Source organism: Battus philenor, unplaced genomic scaffold, assembly GCF_028537555.1.
Source record: "Battus philenor isolate CCGP_79_NKW_IND1 unplaced genomic scaffold, ilBatPhil1.0.hap1 SCAF_20, whole genome shotgun sequence".
Taxonomy (NCBI): Eukaryota; Metazoa; Arthropoda; class Insecta; order Lepidoptera; family Papilionidae; genus Battus; species Battus philenor.
In genome coordinates, this window is record NW_027181683.1 from 5,108,275 (window position 1) to 5,129,781 (window position 21,507).

Consider the following 21,507-nt stretch of genomic DNA (forward strand, 5'->3'; position numbering starts at 1 on the left):
GTCTACGTCCTTATATAACTTAATGATATTTCCACCTATGTACTGACTCATCACGATATATCTAGAACCTTGAGGCTTAGCCTTAGAGGGATATCTTGACTCTAAGTTTGACTTAAACTTTTGTAGATATTTTGTAGATATATGATATACTTATTTTGCCGAGAGGTCAACTAAGAATAAATTTTATAAAACTCCACCCGCAAGGAACGTTGAGAGGCGTTCATTAAAATTCCTATTTTCAATATATACTTAACATAACAAATATGGCCTTTTAAAGAACAGATTTTATGATATTGCATCAACAAAAGATCGCGAGGGTCATACGAAGCGGGCGAGGTAAAGCTAGTATGTCCAGCTAGCATATACGATATATATAGACATACAAATATACATAGATAGTCTAATACATATCAAAATGCATTTATTGTGTTTTCAAAAAACTGCGTACAGTCACCAAAATATTATTCCGCATAACATCATATGCTATTTGCGGACGTGGAATCTAAGACGATATTCAAACGTTGAAGTCATAGTGTCCATATATATACTGCGATTATGTTAATTACCCGGTACATAGGTCGGTGAATATGAAACAGGCAAACGTAGGATAAAGCCTATTGTGTATTTAAGACACGAGTGCCGACGCTAAAGGCCCTAGACCTTGAATGTACTGCGTGCGTGTATTCGTGCGTACATTGTTATAGTTGTTCTTCTCTACGTTGTATCTAGTAAGAATCTTAATATCGGGCAGAGCATTCACATCGTTTTAAAACGCGAATTCCACTTTTTTCCGGGAATTTTTAAACGTGACTGTTAAGTAAAAACATCATAAAAATTACATGTTACTAGGATACACATAATCACAGATTATGATTATATACGGCCCTTAACAACACCATCCGGCAAGCTCACAGTTGCTCATCGAGCCATGGAGAGGTCTAATCTAGGAATTTCCCTACGAGATAGAATCATGAATGAGTACATCCGTAGACATACGAATGTAATTGATGTAGCGTAGCGGAATATCAAGTTAAAGTGACAATGCAGATTTAAGTCCAGCTGTGAACGTCCTATGACTGAATAGGACAATAACTTTTATTCGCAGAACTTCTGCAGGGACGTATTGTAAACAATAATTAATTTTAATATATTATGATCTGTATTTTGAAAACGCTGTTTTTTAATATATTATCAATGCATAATAAATTATTTCTGTAACAATTTTCTTTGAACTATACATTGGATGATAGTCAATAATTTACATCCCTTTAAAGCACCTGGTATATAGGGTCATAAGTTATCACAGGTGTAAAAACACCTGTAATAACCAATGACCCCGTATAACCACTATTTACAATACATAATAATTGTTAATTATATTTTACTACACGCATTCAGATAAGAACTTTTTATAACTAAATGCACTTCGTTATTTATGCAATAACAAGCTATAATTTAAAAATATTAATGTATTTATTTTGTAAATCATAAAGGAAACAATGTACGATCTGTTTATTGGTCAGCGGTCAATGTAACTACGATTGCAGCGTAAAACATGTGACGAATATTATCGGTGTTAAATGTTTCTTGGAGGTCAACTGTAGCTATATATATTACTATCATGATATATAGTACTTATTAAATTATTTATTTTTATTTAGCACCTCAACACATGTTTACACGTTTTTTTTTCGTTATTTAGTATTCAAATGCATATGTTTGTCTACTGTACACATAGCCAAACAAATAAACATAGTCAAGGTTTCGGGAAGTCCCTGTATGCAGGTAGTACGAGACCGGTTTTTGTGGCGATCTTTGGGGGAGGCCTTCCAGTGGGTATCAATCAGCTGATATGATGATGATGAGTGTAGGCGTACATAACCAAAGACATATCTATGCCTGATTTTATCGTTAATAAAGTAAGAAAAAATAAAAAAGGCTCTGTAAATAATAATAACACAAGCTACAAATAATAAATGTTAAATTCATTATTTACAAAGTTTTGAAAGGTAATCTATTAACAACACTTTATGCTTTGTGCAGTTAAAACAGCGAAGGTAGCCCAGAAGTACAAGACTGGGACTTGAGATCCTACCTCGCGGCTTCGATTTTCGGGATACAATCGTATGTAATTCATCCATAGATGGGAGGCGTAGCCTTGCATATTTATAAGTAGTGGGTGTCTATGGGCTGAAAAAATGACGTAGATGCTTTGTGAAATTTTAAATAACTATTATTTAATTTACAAATATATCTCTTGTATTTTATATCAGTAATATATCTTTGCATACTTGCCAGATGGGGGCAGATTAATCCAACATAACTACTTATTATGTATAAATCATAGTATACTTTATTTCTAATTACATTCTTTTATAATTATAATTTAATTTATACATGCTACTATTAGATTTACAATGTCGAACACTATTTGCCCTATACTCGTTTTATGTGCTCTGTTTAATTACAGCAAAAATACTAAAATTACACATTACATGTAAAATGTGATATGTCATTACTAGCAAATTACATTGCAAGCAGCGGATACATAATATCCATGTGGCAATGTATGGAGTATGCGTTGAAACAACTTTATTCAAACTGTATGTGACAAGTAAGGCAATAACCTGAGTTCAATCGAAACCTCTAACTTTGGTACCTAAATTACACATTAGTGTAATCATCATGATGATTTGAGTACGACGTTCACTGTTGGACTCCTCCAATTAGGATTTCCAATGGACCAGTGTCATCCAAAGTATATTTGAGTTTTGTCTAAAAAATGGCTTTCAATGATTTTATGTGAACTGTTTATGGTAGGTGGACACTGGTGTGTTTAAATTCCGGAGTGGAGATCACGAATTGAGAAGAACATCATGCACCATGGTCATCCGCCCACATAGTGGAGAGATGACCTTCTTAAGGTCGTTGGAAAATGTTAGGTGCAGGTCACTTTAAGCCGTTCCAATTGGAAATCTTCGGGAAGTGTTGATATCCAACATTAGGCGTCCTACAACTGAAATGATAATGAAGATGATGCACAGTATATTGCAAATATATTTATGTGTTCGTAAATATTGATCTATTCTAAGCTCTACGCGGTAACTATTCAAACAATCGAGTGTGATTGGAAGTGCATGAATTAAAACATCACGCAACCAAACCAAACGACCGACTTGTTTGTTAGCTCCCACGACATGATGTTTTCCATGTGATTATTACAGTTACAAAGTTAAATTACTTACACAGAACAATCAAGATTAACGGGGCATGTGAATTACATTTTCTATATTCTAATTATAATACTATTGTTTATAGATTTTACAATCTTTTCGCGGTTTTACAAGGTAGGCTTGTTGCAAAAGGAGACTTCTAATAATTTTAGCAAAATGACTTCTTTAATTAATATCTATTACACTTACTAAGTTATTGTAACGCATACGGATTAATTTGAAAATTTGATTTTTTTAAAAAGGGCAAAATAAACCAATTTACTACCAATATTTTTTTATTTTCGAAGTCGTTAGCGGCTGTACTAAAGATTTGTAACAGTCGATAGCGTCTTTTCTCCTAAGCAAATCGTAATTAAATGATACATTTAACTGCTAAACCATCAAGATATAATAAGTGAGGTGTAATATATATATATATATATATATATATATATATATATATATATATATATATATATATATATATACATCTACACAAGTTTTTATAAAAGGATTAATTCATGTGATGTTTTTATTTATAACGGATCAATAGTTTTTGTACTATAGTACAGACAAGCCTATAGAGGCTTTTATTTATTTATTCTTAGTTCAGTGTAATTATTCTTAACTGTAATTACATTTAATAAAAAATAAATATTATTTTTTGTAGCTTATTCAAAGGTAATAATATCAATATTATAATTAACTTACAAGTTACGTTTAAAAGTGCAATTTTATAATTACTTCTAAATAAAATAATAAATAACACTTAACGAAATTCAAATTTAAATATGTTTAATTACTTATTGAATAATGGTCGTCATCGTCGTTTTAGCCCATAGACGCTAACTGCAAAGCATAGGCGACATATCGCTTCAAAGATATATGTGGATGAGGTCTATGTGCCTGTATGCCTATATGCTTATGGTATGCAATAATTGCAACGTTTTGCAGGCAGGTTAGCGATTGCAGTGTGGTATTATGATACGCAGAGAATGCTGCTGCCCATCCTATAAAAACTTGTTTTTAGAGAGTGACAATACTACATAAATAATGCACAAATTGTGACATATGTGAGATTCTATTCCGGAGTTACCGCTAGGCTATTACTGCTCAATTAATAAAGGTAAATATTATTATTACGCTATTATAACGGAAAATACGTTTGAAGTGGAAATCGATAATTCCAACAAAAAACAGAAAATCTACGGCGACAATGTTTTTATGGTTTGTACGTTACATTGAAATATGTATAATATACAATGTAATGTAAATGTGACTTTACTGGGATCAAGGCAGTTCAGTAGAACTATAAAACCTTTTCTTTATATATTATATACATATTTACATATTTTTGAGTTATGCATATAATTAGCTATCTGAAACATTGTGTATTTATGAGGTAAACAGGGTAAGGGCAAAATTTTAAGGTTATGATGTGATATGGGTAATTTTATCAGTATATGTTGTAATAAACTTCAAAAAATCCAAAGTACTGATTACGGTGTAATTAAAAAGAGATTTTACATTAATATGTAGAGTATTTATCAATTTAACTCTTTATTGCAATATAGTTTTGATAAATATTGTCAAATAATGAAGCGATTTCGCAATGTAAATTTCTTTTTATAGAGCGACGATGTTAATTTTCACTTTAATGGGCACGTCAACAACAAAACTTATGCTTCTAGTCTCCAAGAACTCGCAATCATCGACTGAAACATCGAAAATCATTACATTATTTCAGAGTAACTGTTTGGCGTGCCTTGCCCACGATTGGAATAATTGCACTTTTTTTTTTTCGAAAATGTTCGAAGTCAGGCGACGATTGTCAATAGTGAGAATTATCGATGTATGTTCACGGATTTTTTTTTTGCTGAACTTGCGAGCTAATCCATCGTACTCATCTGGTGGCAGAAGGTGCAACTTTACTTATAAATAACTTCGATGAATATGCTTCGGGAAGCTTTTCCCTAATAAACTGATCGGTCGCTTTGTATACCGTGTATCCCGTGGACGTCACTCGAATTAACTCCATTGTTTAATTTAATGGCGCTACCTCAAAGAAAAAGTGTACAATAAGTAATGCCCGAGATCTTGTGAATTTAAAAGAAAATACTTCTCGAGAAATTAGCTCAATTGTAACAAGTTTACTGCAGCGTGTGGCACAGAACGTAAGGTTCCTGGCTGAACAGTGCGTGCAGCTCGACGGAAGATGATATATTCTTTAAAACTATGTGTCAAGTATAATATTTTTATTTAAGTTTGAAAACATAAATCTGCCGCCAGACCTCCTGTGTATATTAAAATATGTACAAAAAGAAGTACATACGGCTGTTGGATAGACTTACCTAGGAAAAACAGGGCTTGTTTTGTCTTTTTTTCATAGTTAATATGTGAACAAATGGCTTTAAATTAATAAAGAATTTAAATTCTTGTACTCCACAACAGTGGCACGATTGCTTGGCTATTTATTGTTTTTGTAATCAAGTATACGGAACCTAAATATTGATGCAGCGTAATGAGTCATTAGCGAGGGGAAATTCCATAACGATAATATCGGAAAACACATTATGTACTAACATCAGAAATTATTAATTCGATCCGATTATAATTGGAAAATGACTAGATCTTAATAACATGGTTATAATTTTTTTTATTCAAATAGTATGGAAATTACTGAATGATTTGCTGGCAGTTTTGCGTGCAATCTTTTCATCTTTTTTGCTAGACATTTTGAGCATTCATCGAATAAAAAGTTAAAATTAGTCAATAGAAAAATGTTAAGGTCTTCTTTGATGTGCTTTAATCGGAAAATATTACGTACAATAGATTGTTTTTACAGAAGTTTTTTTACTCTTACACATTGGTAGCCACGTAAAATGTTATTACATAAGAGATTATATTTGTTAATAAATTAGGATTCTTCCAGTTGTCGCGAATTGGCAAATACTTGTCCTCTGATTTACGTTATAACGACATGTACACAAATAGCTTCTAATAGTAAATGTAATTCTAGGAAACATCTCGTTTCATATTTTTTAGTGACATATGATATAATGTGTGACCGAAACGACTGCGTGTTACTAGTGATGACTTACAACCTTGAAACAGATGAATTTTCAGTGCCGTAAGTCATCTCACTCTGGACCTGTCAAACGGCAACCTTTCAGTTGCACAAAGTGTAATGAAGAAATCTTTCTCGAGAAATCCAGAGCATAACTCTCTCTCTCTCTTCTCAGATGAGATCCAATCAAGGATATATGTAGATGAACTAAAGTGACCGACATGTTTCAATGGAATGGTAAATTGAAATGTCATTAGGTAGGCCTCATACCGCACGTTAAGCTGATGGCTGCTTGGGTCCTAAGGCTCTGGAGGGGATATTATGGCATGATTAGTGAGCACAGTATCAGACGTCCGCCACAAAGTAGACAAATGACCTTGTTAAAATCGTCAAAAGACCAATCCTATTGGAAATCTATTGTTGAAATGATGACGACGATGAATTAGAAATGAAATACGTTAAAAAGTTTTGATTTTTTTTGCTTGTAAATATAAATTCCCTACAAACATTCTCTGGTCTTACCTTGGGGTAAGCATGTAAAAGGATAATATTTTTTTTCTAACCGTTGCTGATAAATGCTTTAAATTAAAACATATAACCTGTAAATATATAAAAAACTGATGTTTCGTGTATCGAAGTATTAACACTGTAAATATTATTTTTCGAAAGGATTTAAGAATAAACCAAACATTTGTCAAGATTGTAAATTTAAACAGAAAATACACATCCATTAGTGGATTTACGCATAATATCTTCGATTTAACACTCAACAGTTTTGTAAATAAATGAAATAAAACAGAATTTATTTGCAGTTCACATGTACATATGATTTTCGCTGGAGTACTTACTTTTGATTATAATGTAACCGTGTAATGTAACTATACGTTGATTACGTCGCTGTGGGTTATCCGGAGTTGCGGACATAATGTTTGTTGATTCAGAATCTGTTTACAATTAATTATCATGCAATTGCCAAATACGTATCTAGTAGATTTTTGTTTGACCTTTTAATAATTTTTCTGGTTTTTCTGACAAGGGTAAAGTTATTAAAGATTAACGTTAGATGTGTTTCCTTTCATGCTACCAGAATGTGTAAACTGGAGAGCAAAAAAAGTTATTATAAATTGATTTATACAGAATTGGATGTGATTGAAACTGTTATTTAAACTCGACAAGACTCACATCCATTAAACCATAAATTTCTTACGGATAGATTGGCTGTACATTTTCAGTACCAAAGGTAAGTATTAAATTATTTTTATGTAGCTAAGTTGAAGACAGAGAGAGCCAAAGGAATTTAAAGCAATTTTAAAACTCCTTGATGTTGTAAAATGAATTAATCCCGTAATTTTGCAAATAAAAGTGCAACTGAATTTAGAGTTGAGTCCAGTGTTTGAGGCATGCCACTTCCGATTTTATTGGAAATTTATGGGGAGGCCAAAGTCCAGTAGTGTTATGGCTAAAATAAGGATGATGACGAAAAAGTTGAATGATTTTTAACAAAAACCTGTAGTCGAACAGTCTATACGGTTTGCAATAAAACCTTTTCTTTTAATTTAAATAGGAAATATTATAAAATAGAACACGTAAAGAGTCGTAGCAAGATATGGAGGAATAAAAAGCTATCCACGCATGATTTTTGACTGCCCCTCGACACATAGAACTTTATACACATTTAAAGAAATCACGTACGATTCGATTTAAAATTTTGTCTTCATCTCATTTTCAGTACATATGTTCGGTTTTGTTAATAGAACATAGGTATCTATTTTAACATCAATAGATTTGACTACTATTGGTATTGGACGCTATTAGCCGTTCTGGCTTTTATAGCTTTTTACAGCAGGATTCGAAATCCGAGAGCAAAAAAATATATATGTAAATATATATATATATATATATACACGTCAGATGCGTCGCCTGACGTATTGCATTGACTAATTTTTATCTACTCGGTTTTAGGAGAAAAGCGTGATCCTTTTCTCCAAAGACATTTTAGCTGAATCAATATAGGAGTTGGAAGAGGGTAGATTTGAGTAGCCGGTAATAGATTTGAACAATCACGAGCCGGCAGACAAGGCGTGGGTAGGCCGCCCACTTGGTAAACCGACGCCATAATTATGGGCGCGGGTAGCGCTAGACGCTGATCGTGAACTTTGGGGGAGACTTATGCTTTGCTGCAGGCGTCTATCTGATGATAATAATAATGAAAATTGTAGTAACTTGACTCAATCTGAAATAAAGAAATAAAAATAATTCATGTTATTTTATATCCTACTAGATACGCTTTTGAGAATCAATAAAACATGGACATTTTAGTAACGTACGAGTATCTACACATTTGTTTGAAAATTATAATGGCAAAGAAAATAAAGGGAATTAAGAATATTATTTAGTAACGACCCGGATTTCCGCATTTTTTTAATCAATGAACAACGTTAATCTTTTATTTCTATAGCTCTTCGAAGACCTTGTTAGTTTTAAATTTGAATGCATCACTAACTTTATTTATTTAAATTTTATTTTGTAGACGTTTTTTTATTTCGCTTTTTTTATATACGTTTTTATTAATTTCATCATGTATGTGTACATTGCAATAACTGACATTAAAGTGAATGAATGGATGATATTTTAACCACTCAGTTGTATTTATGTTTAAAGTTCATTGTATATATTCAATAATTAATATAGTCGACATGTCATCATTATCAGCATATGTTTAGCATTCGGAACACGTCCTGCTAGACATAGCCCTCTCCCACTTATTTCCAATAGGACTGGTAGTAAACGGCCTGCATCCAGTATCTTCCAAAAGATTTTCAAGTAGACAAATATAAAACAAAATTGCACTTACATTCAGAACAAAGCGGTACGTATTATATTAACATTGGGACCTTGGCGGTCGACCTCCCAAATTCCTTTACAGTCGATGGTAACTATTTTCAATCAAATTCAATGATTTATCACAATGGTTTGTTTTTCAATATCAATTTATTGTTTATTATATTTTTATGATCTATTAAAACAAATTCATCATTCATTAAAACATCAAGAAATAATACAAGTATGTACTTAAATATTATGGCGTTCATTGAGCTCCTTCACTCAATCAAAACAAAATTAATTTTTAATATGTTGTACATTTGTTAGCCAATTGATATTTTCAGGGATCTGTATTCTAGTAGTATTTAAGATTGGTTAGAAGTTATTAAGGTGTTAATATTTAACTTTGCAAAAAAATCATCTCAACGCAATTCGTATAATATTTATTGATTTGAGATGAATAAATTTTATACAACATTAATTAACTATAGTTACATGATATAGAAGGCCTAGTGTACAGCTATATCGTGGCAGAAAATAACAAACAAAGATCTAGGAGGTAAATTGTATCATTAAGTTTTCTGAAAGAAACAGATAGTTTGGAAAAAAAAATCGTAAATTATTAAAGATCAGCTGTAACATTAAATTGCTGATCATCTTTAGGAGTGAAATGGATCCGGACCTCTGGGCGATATTTGATCGATTGGTCGTTTTAAATCCTGCAAACTGGGTATCCCAGAGTTACATTCCAAGAAGAAACATATACAATCGGAATACAATCTTATATAATTGATACTTTGCATATTAATTACATAGGATTGGCATTGCTCACAAATAAGGTTACAGAAGATGGACAGCAGCGTACTATGACACCACAAAGCGATCGCCAACTCGTCCGATTATGATATATCCCCCATAAATATCATTGAGGGAGGTAAGTGATACTACATTAAAATTTTTCTGTAGAATTGTTTGCATCGATTTAAATCGAAAGGACCGTATGGGTAGTAATGATCTCGCATTATTAATATGATAAACAATAAATATATACCTCCTAAGATATGTATATTAATTAATGGTTTTTTTATTCTTATTGTACTTTATTGGAAATTAGGAGAAACAAAAGGCAGTAAGAAATTGCATACTTAGATATATAAAATTAGTTATAAATATTACTTTAAAACTATCTGACTAAGAACATTTAATGAATCAAAGTCACAGCAAGCCGTTGTATTCTAATGAGGTTTAAAATGTACTGTGTATATCCAATAATTTCGATATATATATATATATATATATATATATATATATATATATATATATATATACATATATATATTAATATTTATACAATCATTTTGCCGTTACAATAAAAAATTTAATTACAATAAAAAGAGTAAATAAATCCTATATGACATATTACACCATAATCTTGAGCGTTGCCTATTAGATATGGACAAAATATTGTTACCTCCCATTTAATTGCGGCAAATTATTTACAGGATAATAAGTTTCTAAGACCAGTCTTAGTACATATATATAACTTATCGATACATATGAAAAATAACTAAAAAAACATAGCCAAAATTTCTCAAAATTATTATAACCTTTTTTAATATCAAATGTTGTGTCTACTAGTTCTTACGGTTCGTTTATTTTTATTACTGTCACCATATTAAAACCTCTGTAGAGGTTGAAACTATTCGTGTGCGAATTCGTGACGTGTCCAAATATAATACATTTAATGACACTTTCTATGTTAGTTAACACATATTAATACAGTGAAGATTAATAATGATTGACCTATTAATTAATATGCCGATAGTATTAATCAATGACATTAAAATGGTTTATTATGTATTTAGGGTAAGTCGATTTGTGAATTTTGCATAATATAGTTTTAGTTTCAGAAGTCCAATTTACGTCACAATTTGCTCTATTAATTGTTTTTTTTTATTACTAAAATTATTATGTACATTCTCATTATATAATAATAAATACGTTAATAGTTTTGTGCTCCCTGAGATTCGGAATAAATAATTTAAAATAGTTCAGGTTATTGTATATCCTCTTGAACGTTTTCATTGAATCTATATTCAAAAATTAGTAAGTTATTACTGTTTTAGTTATTATGTTTTATATTAACTGTTAATATTATTTACAACATCATATGAACTTCTTTAAAAATTACAATGAATGTACCGCTAATAATCGGACATTAAAATTGTGCTTATAGAAAATTATATTCAAACTAAAGGCATTGTATTGACGAAACACTTTCTCTGTAAGACAAATCATCAGCAAAAAAAGATAAAGGCGATTGCGTGATGTGTCATTTGCGTTTTCTTTGTAGTGGAGACATGGAATTATTTGAGTGCAAGGTTGTACAAATGTTGACCTCTTTAAGGTTCAGTTTTTTTGTAGTGTCAATATATATAGTCACAAATACGGACAACATACGCACGTTTCAAATGCTTACAGTATTTTGATTTTGAATTAAAATTTAAATTATTTTGTTTAACAACAAATTATAATCATTATTCATTAAGTTTTCTTATTATAGCTGATCATCATCATTTTAGATGAAGGTGGTCTAATGTCGGACATAAGTCTTCCCCGTAGATTAGAATAGGATCTGTCGGAAGCGGCCTGTAATCTGCGCTTTCGTATCTACTGCTATTTATGTTTAACTGCAGTTACGTCATATATTTTTTTAACAGTCAATTACATTTAACCACCAACTCACCTGTAGGAAAGCGAAAATGTGGTCAAAGATGAAGCTCACAGAATAAGTAGATGTCTATTCTCTCTGACCCTGGCAAAACCTGCATTATAACCCTCGAGAAACAAGGAAGCAGACAGATCGTTCCATACTCGGGCTAAGCGGATCAGAAACGTTGAATCGAAACGCTTGGTATGCCTCCGAGGAAACTAAATAGTGTAAGGGTGGTAGTGGGCCGACTTTCTACTCTTCCCATAGAGAGACGGGGATGGTGGGTTAGGATTGCGTAGTTCTGTAACGTATTCACCAAAATGATTTCTGTAAAAGATTGATAGCTTCGCTACTCGCCAGCGACGTTCAAGGCTGAGAAGTTTCTTAGAAACTACTCATTATCATTTTTAAGTCGGACATCGCTGTTCTGCAGAGTCAAGAGTTTCGAGCCACACATGACCGGATCTGTGCTTTATACGTTAAGCAACTGTCGCAGTGCGAAATACCGCCTGACCTTATTCAAGTCTTTTATCACTTAATTTAGCCTTAAACTCAAGGTTGTTTCCGTATTTGAGCGTCAGGGTAAGCGTGAACCCCAGGAGCAAATAGTGGTTTGCCAAAGGTACTGGAAAATACAACTTTCGAAAAGCTAATTAAAAATTATGTCACCTCGTGTTGTTGATGATAATAAAAAAAATATTTAGTTAATTAAAATCGTATTCGACAGTACTCTTAGCTGAGCTTAAAACGATTATATTTATAATTAAAATGTTGTTAATAATACTATTTATAGATTGTATATTATACGTGAGTTTCTTTGTACGTTATCAAAATTCTAAATTTTATTTTTTTAAGTTGCTGTATATATAGCTTGTATTTTCGAAAGCTTAAGTAAATTATTTCCATACTTGTGAACATTTGAGGGTTCTCGTAAAACTTTTTCTAGATCATACAAGCGGTTGAATTAAGTATTGTGCTATCTATTTAAAGTTGTATATTATGTTTTGTGTCTCACATGGTAAATTGTATCGATTCTAATAATTATTAGACATAAAACCAAATCAAATCAATATTTACTAGTAAAAATTTTAATGATATATTTATGATATTATGACATATTATACGGACTGTTAGAACCATTGTGGTGATATAGACATATAAAATACTGCGCTTATAGCAAGTACGAGTACGTCAATATTATAATATATTTGTTACATTTCAATTTTCTAGTAATTTTAACAGCTTCGATGCCCTTAAACGTGGTATTGCTTGCTTCATCTGATAGCCAATACTTCGAATTTCCATCAAAACTGATGTACTAGTAAAAAAGTTTACCTTTTCGTAAGTTTGGTTTAAGACAGCACAGCTCTTAGTGAAGTTTCAAATCAATTCACATGATTTTCTAGTCACTGCAAAAATATTTTGACAGTCAATTGACACTAGCCCTTAACTGTAATCTGAGGACGATCACATGTTGAGCAAGGGCCGAAACATAAATTTATATAAACACATGATTAATTTCCAGGCTTCGTAAGTTGACGGTGAACGACAGTAGTGTGTTGGTTATTGCGTTTTTCGGTCGAGAGTTCGATTCTCAGACGATGGTTATATAATATCCCACTGCTTATAGACATTCAAGAAATACGTTAATAAAAAATTTTAAAATATTGGTAATGGTGGATACATTAATTAACGTTCGTACCATCCGCTAAGACATTTGTGTTCCAACCGTGGAATAATTACAAGGCCTTGTGTTATAATGTCATTATAATATTAATATATTAATTTGTGTTACTAATTTTATTAATTTATAAAACATATGAGTTAATACGTTTTTAGCATTCAACGTGTTAAAACAAATTAATCACTTATACCAAAACTTACAAAACTAGAATTAGCAAACAATTGCTAAATAATTTAGAAGAATAATTAAAATACTTTAGTTACGCGTACACGATGTGTGTAACATACACTTTACGGACTTTGTTTTACATTAATTAGTAGAAAACGATTGTTTGTACGTAATTTAACAAAACTTTCCCTCATTTTTTAACTAATTATTATGGACATATGTTATTTCAGTTTTGAAGTAAATACCATAACGAGATAGTTTTTTTTTATCATGGAGATATGCTGTTTTTCTATTGGTAGCTTCCCTAGATTTGAGATGACAGGGGTTTGAAGGTGCCTAGTTTCTTTACAGAAACTAAATATTCTCTCAGGTATCTTGGCGGGAGCCGTTCATCATTATCATTATTATTTCACCTGTTAGAAGTACACTATTGGACATAGGCCTCCTCCGTAGACTGCGAAAACGATCGGTTTGAAACGATTTGTATTCAGCGTCCTTCGACGACTTTAAGAAGACCATCCACCAAGGAAAAACGTCCTTTGATGCGCTTGCCGGTCCGACTTCAATCTAGAAATTTAACGCCCCAGCGACCATCTGTTCTGCGCGCTATGTGATCTACCTATTGCCACTTCAACGTGCCAACCCGCTATATTTGTTACTTTAATTTTATAGATTGGGAACGTGTTAATATTTAAAGATGAATTAAAGGTAAGGGTACTGTCATATAAGATATGTATAAAAATAATTTGTTAAGAACCAAATGTCATTTTTTCATAATTTTTTTGAAAAGATTTACGTTGAAATTAAATTATTGCTTAAAATAAAATTGAGTTTATCAAAAATTCGCATATCGCAACGTAACGTACAGAGAACCACTCGGTTGTGCAACACTTGCCATTCAAGACCATGTCGCCTTGAAATAAGAGCTATAATTATATGAACAGTTACGCAATTCATCTTAATTATTCCAATGCACACAAATAAGCATGTGTTTTGTACATAATTAAAACAATACGGTTCTTCTTTTGCAATGTTTCATAATTAGAAAAGATGTGTTCAATTTACGATGTACAAAAATTAGATATAGATATACACAAAAAAGTATATACAGTATTGTTGTACATATAGTATTATTTTGGGGGTAGGACTAAAAATTTATTTTTAATATTGTAATATAAATAAAATATTATTATAGAGAATTTATACATGTCGTATATCGTAATAGTTATAGATGGTTTAGTAAATACAATGCTTAAAAATTTTTGAAAAGGAAATTATAATTAAATTTAAAAAAAAAAATACACTGTCTTCATATATAAAATAAAAATTGAAAATTGTAGTATTGTCAATGTATAAAATAAATAAAAAAAACTTACTGTTTTTAAAAAAATCACAAAATAATAACACACAGAAAATTGTTTTTAAACAACACTACACGAAAAACGAAATTATTTTTCAAAATTCATATCATAAATTTACGAGTTGTACCGCGGTCCCCGACGTTCCATCAGAGAATGGCGAACGATCTCGCTGCGATATAAGAGTTGATATTGAAGGACTCCGCGTCTTACGTCGGTGACGCCGGTGCGGTCTTATCGGCCTGATGGATGCGTCAGAGAACTAAACGTAATTACCCCATTAGGCATCTAATAAAACTGCCTTTGTTGCAACGACAACAAAATAATATTGGTGACATTTCCAATTTGATGAAATTACTATTAATTCATCAGATATAAAAACAATGTTTGCGTATGTAAGTTTTATGAAACATAATTTTGATGTGACCTTCTCTGATGTTGTGTAATATGAATTTATCATTGTCCTATTCATCGGAATTTTGAAAACTCGTGGTATCTGTTGGCGCAATAATTTTATTTATTATTTAAAAAGTATAAAATACGTATGAAGATTACGTAAAAGTAAAAAAAAAAGATTCTTAACGTGAATTGAATTTATCATTACGTAATTTTTCTCGTGTTGTGCCTTGTATTGCAATATACATTGGTTGTGACGTTGTGGGAAAATTCTTTTTACTGTGTCTAGTGATAAAAGCTAAAAGGTTTTTGTAGTACAAATGGCGTAAATACGTACAAAGTTTAAACTATATTGCAGTTAACGATAGAATTAAAGAAAACTGTTTTACATAAATCCTGTAATACACTGTTATGAATAACATATATTATTCATAACAGTGTATTACATTATATTTGTGTCAATCTTTACGTAAAGAAATTAACTTAGTTATGATGTTTTTATAAACAATTGAAGTCAAGGCTGCTTTGACAGATGTTTAGAAAAATTATTGACTTTTTAAAAATAAATATATAATGCTTAATTCAGAGTCGTCAGTAGGTTGCTTAAATATTTCAATAATAACGATTTAATACAACAACAATTATATATTTTGTAAAGTATAAAGACTTTAATAATAATGGGATTTTTGGCACTAAAGTGAATTCTTTTGTTTGTTTTTTTTTCGTAGCTTTTTTATTTTGTCACGCCCGCTTCTACGAGAATTTCATGTTTCACGAAACATACAAAACAAAATTTAACCGAATCCGTTAGGCCACTTTTGAGTTTTGGCTTAGTACGAGAATAATATATAAATTGATTTAATTTTAATTCACATACGAGGTATGATCAAAAAATAATACAGTGACCAATTTAATTGTGAAATTTGCAAAAAAATTAAATCAATCTCCTTCAAAGTACTCCCCTTGACTAACGATGCGCGTATCCCAATGTTGATACCACGATTGTAAGCACTTCAAAAAATGTTTCTTTCGGAAGGCCCTCTTTCAATGTTCAATTGTTTCAAAGTAGCTCTATCAATGTTGGAATTTGTGTCGAAATGGTTTCCTCTTAGCACGGTGTTTATTTTTGGGAAGGGCCAGAAAGTCGCAACTTGGTCTTAATGAATAAAACTATCGAACGTCTTCATTCAAATGGTCGTAGATACAGTAGTTCCTGATATCAAAATTCATTCACCATATTTTTATTATATTTCGTATATAATTAAAAATATTTGACTAAATATATTATTATTTAAATAAAAAAATCAATAATTTAACTTAATAAATAAAAATACAATTTCAAAGACAATGAATGAATCATTGTTCGTAATTAACAACGTAATTTTAATATCATTAGAATAATCTAGGGAACGTAATTAATTAACGAATAAATGAAAATCAAATGAAAGCACATTAAAATCTATTGATGTTTAAAAGAAATTTTGCAAATTTTGTGAATCTAGACGTAAGAACGTCTAACGTTTAGTGTTAATGAAATAGTTCATTATATTGTATTAATCGTAGTCGTCAGTATTTTTAGTCACAGCTAACTATCAAAAAACTTTGAGGAGTGGTTGCTGAGGATAGGTATTTGCAATCGTAGGTCGCGGGTTCGATTCAATTCGGATACAATCGTATATATTTCACACTCTGTATGTAATAAATCTCCAGACGACGGGCTGCAGAGTTCTCTACGTACCATGGTACCACCCTGTGATGGCTTAACCGCCTGTCAAGCGTGACGATTAGGTTATATCCCCCCTAAATATCTTTGGGGAAGGCCTATGCCTTGCAACGGGCGTTTATGGGCTAAAAGGACAACACCAACTCAAAAAATAAGGCCTATCGAATACATGATTTAATACGTGGCTTAATTACATCAATCTATTTAAAAAAAAAAAGAAAGTTTATTAACATTCTAGGTAAATGCCATGAATAGTAGTAAATGCCAAATGTCAGCTACCACACAGTATGTACTATAATAAAAGGAAATCGTCAAATATCAGATAGCAAAAATTCAACAGATTTTTATTACAAATATCTCAACCATAATAGTAATAGTGATTCCAACTCAATTCTCAATTGCACTGGTTGGTGTGATGTATTAAGACCTGCTCTTTGTGTAAGGAGAATTCACCAAGTAGTGTACATATTATAGAACTTATCCAATGCAATAAAAAAAATTATCCTTTTTTCAGAAAATCTTCTAGTATCTTTAACTAAGTAGTAGTTTGCAACTATTAATATCTCTTAATACATAAAGAGGAAATAACCAGTATAAATTTTAAAGTGGTGCCAGTTCTGGTCTATTAGTAGCAGCGTGCACTAAATATTTAGTAAATTAGGTACAATACATCCAATAACAAAACGAGCGTCCACAGTACTATGAAAGGGTAAAAAAGAATCAAAAGAAACTAAAAACACTGTTGTGTTAAAACTAAAAGCTTTTAAAACTAAAAGCACGGTTGTGCTTAAGTGATGAAATAAAAATGCAATGAAATTACAATACACAGGAAACCATAGCTACAATGTAGTGTATCATCGTGTACCACGAAGGATTGTATTTTTTTTAAATTATTGACAGCTTATTTTCTTGTATTTACTACTTTGCATGCAGAACCGTCAACTTGATTCATCATAATTATAATAAACAAATTAAAAATTGTCCGAACAGATTGATGACATATATCAAATGTTACTTAACTGATGTTTACTAGATCCATATATGCATAAGTAAATTATGGAAGAGTTGAGACATAAAGAATTAATTTAAAAAAATCGATAAGCAATTAGATACAGAAAATGAATATTCCATAAGCGTTCTTCATTTATTGAAGTTAAGGCAGGTTTTGGATTAAAGATTATTTTTCTCATAAAACTTTCATAACGTTATTTACACTGTTTTTCTTAAGTTAAAGGTACAAGTTACATAAAGTTAAAAAAGTTAAAGTAGTACATAAAGATTTACATGTCAATCTCGTGTTTTTCAAACACTGCAAATAATAAATACTAGCTGTTTCCCGCTTCGCGTGGCTCGCATCGATTTTTATAGGAGCCATTATTTTATTTTTCTTTTCTTTGAATTTTTCTAAAATAAAAGAGAACTTAGTTACTCATTACATCAGCTATCTGCCAGTGTAATTCCCGTCGAAATAGTTTAACAAACAAACAGACAGACAGAGAAAAATATAAAATTGGTGTATGTAACGTATTTATATGCATGTAGTAAAATGCGGTTATTTTTATATTACAAAGGGAAACTTCAATTTTCTTTATTTGTAAAGATCAAAACTTAATGCAAATTACCTGTCAATGTAAGTTTTCCATAAAAGCGAAACCATTTATAATAAATAACCAAATTATCTATGTGAAATTATCATAAATTTTTATTTTATTTTAGTAATAATCTATAAGTGGTCATAGTTATATTTAGCAGAGTGTTTGTTTGTCCAATATTCATTATAGAAGGCGTGTTAAACTAAAAATGAAATCTCGTCTACTTTAAAACCTTATTTTTATATGTCAGGTCAGTTCAAACATCGTGTTCATTTAAAGAGACTAAATGTAAGAGAACGGAGACAACGATGTACTTTGTATATACAAATTATTCATGCGAACAATTTTCAGTGCCAAAAAACCCTAAATCATTTGGAAATTCCGTTCGGAATTTATATAATTTTCTAGTAAAAACTTTGCACGTACCAAATAAGTTATAAATAATCACTGGGGGCAATATCCGAGGAGTAAGAAGGATGTGGCAAAAGCTCCCAATTATATTCGCTAACTTTTTGCATCATTTTTCAATCCCTCCATGATCTAGCGCTCTCATGATGAAACAACAATTTTTTTGATGTTGTTGATTCATTAATGGATTGCATTTTTTATTTAATTTTAAGTTTAAACGACAAAGGCGTTTCTCGTAAACAACTGCTTATGCGGTAGAATCCTGTGCGGTTGAGTATCATCATTTGAAATAAAGCTAAGCTTGTTAGATAAATTTAAATTTTGAAACAAATGTAGTTTTATTTTGACAAAACTTAGGTTTTATAATACTAGTAACTTTTTTGGAAATGAATTGCTCTACTATTGTATCCGGACTTTTCTAAGATCACGGCGCTTTAGTAATTCCACGAATTGAAGGATGCCATCCATCATTGGACTCCTCTGAAATTATTTTCTTGACGTACACAAGTGGCCTATAGAACGCTACTATAGAGACAGCTAGCCGATGTTGTCGGAAGGAGTAAAAGAGACTAAAAGAGAGAATAATTTAAGTTAAACCCCTGCATGACGTTAATGTTTATAAAGTTATGAACCGATATAATACTTAATTTTGTTCGAAAACCAACCAGCTTAGTAGGAATCGCGTTTGGCTCGTGTATCACAGGGCTTGCAATCCTCCGATTGTTCTAGATTGCTGGAATTTCTTCTACCACTTTTTCTCTACTTTACGCTTTCCCAAGTAGTAGTAATGTTGGTCAAGTAATAGCAGCCGATCAAGTAGAGGTTTGACCCTTTCCGGTGCCTTTGAGTTGGAATGCTAAACGGGTATTATCAACGACTTATAGCTCAAACTGAGGACCACTCGGAGGGCCTTTCGCTTAGCCGTTCTATGAAGTGTTAAAAGCTTTGTGGTTCCTCTATCAGGTGAACTATGTAATATGTAGGAACCCGATGCTGCCAAGAGAACCTTCGAGCATTACTACCTTCATATAGGCTAAAAGCCATCTGCGTCCTGTCCCCTCGAACATGCGGAATATGCAAATGCTATTTGTAACCGGGTCAAAAACAGTACGTAAGTACTTTTTTTAAGAAAAATAAACATTCGCACGAGATACAAGAGTGTAATTATAAGGAAAAAGTTATAATACAAAACAATGAATTAATACGACTTGTTACGTATGTCGTATGGTCGACGTAACAATGTAGTATTTAAAAAAGAATACATTTTAATGGCAGTCTTCGTAATGATCTCTTTGTGATTTTTTGTAACAGGTTATAAAGGTTTCACGGTCTAGTGCAACATTTTAATTTAATATATATATATATATATATATATATATATGTATGTATATAAAGATTTAAAACTTATGAGCGGAAAAACATATGCAATCGATTTGGAAATAGTTTCTAATTCTTTTCCTTTTTTACTTATGCATGTCGTGTCTCCCAAGACTTAAAATGCATATTGTTTTGAACTGTATTTTCAATGATGCTTGTTGTTATTTTAGTGTAATATTACAAGAAGAACTTTGAAATTAAAAAAAAAACATGCAGTTATGAAAAAATCTGCTTTAAAATTGAAATTACCAATGTTAGGAAGACTACAAGTAATTTTTGTCTTGTTATTATATATACAAAGGAAAAAAAAATAGAGTTCGCTTTCGCGCGAGAAACATCATCGAAAAATTAACTCGGTCAAGTTTACAGATTTGTCTATGAGTCAAGGCCGTATTATCGATCGCAAGCATGTGATGATACTTTTGCACCTTTTAAGATATACTGAATTTATCATATGCTTTTGTACAAAATATGCATATAACGTCCAATATATATAACAGATTTTTTTATATTTATTGATACTTATGTCATGGAATGGGTTGCAGTTGTATTGTAGCGTATCTTAATGATGTTAAAATAATGCCGATGTTGTTTCAAATTACACGTTCGAATTATTATCGTTAGTGAGATCGTAATCGTTTATTGTTAGGATCATAAAACCTCTGCACCAATCGTGCAGACGAAAGTTCAGTTACTTTACGTTCACTTAAGGCTAAAAGTTCTTCACCCATCAAATCTGCAGTCATCAATGTTTTAATAGGCATTGACTTTAATGACATTAAATAAGAAAATGTCTAAATAACTTTGCAATAAATTTTAAACTTATAAGTGTTGTTGCAGAATGTAACGTGATACCGGTTTGGGCTACAGACAACAGGTTATATTTCATCACAGAGCGCTGATTATGGGGCCAATACCATGTTGCATCGAATAGCCTTCGGCCATTGTATCTATAGCTTGACCTAGTTAATGACCCTGTAAAATAT

The 21,507-nt window shown here is 31.3% G+C and overlaps 1 protein-coding gene across 1 annotated transcript in view; it reads right to left on the reverse strand.

Annotated features, from left to right (window-relative positions):
- The window catches only part of LOC137922849 (putative fatty acyl-CoA reductase CG5065), a 32,986-nt gene extending 17,805 nt beyond the window's left edge, over positions 1 to 15,181 (reverse strand). The window contains exon 1 of the mRNA XM_068765940.1: positions 15,044 to 15,181. The gene's annotated coding sequence lies outside the window, so the exon portion shown is untranslated. The remainder of the gene's footprint in view (positions 1 to 15,043) is intronic.
- Between the last annotated feature and the right edge of the window lie 6,326 nt (positions 15,182 to 21,507).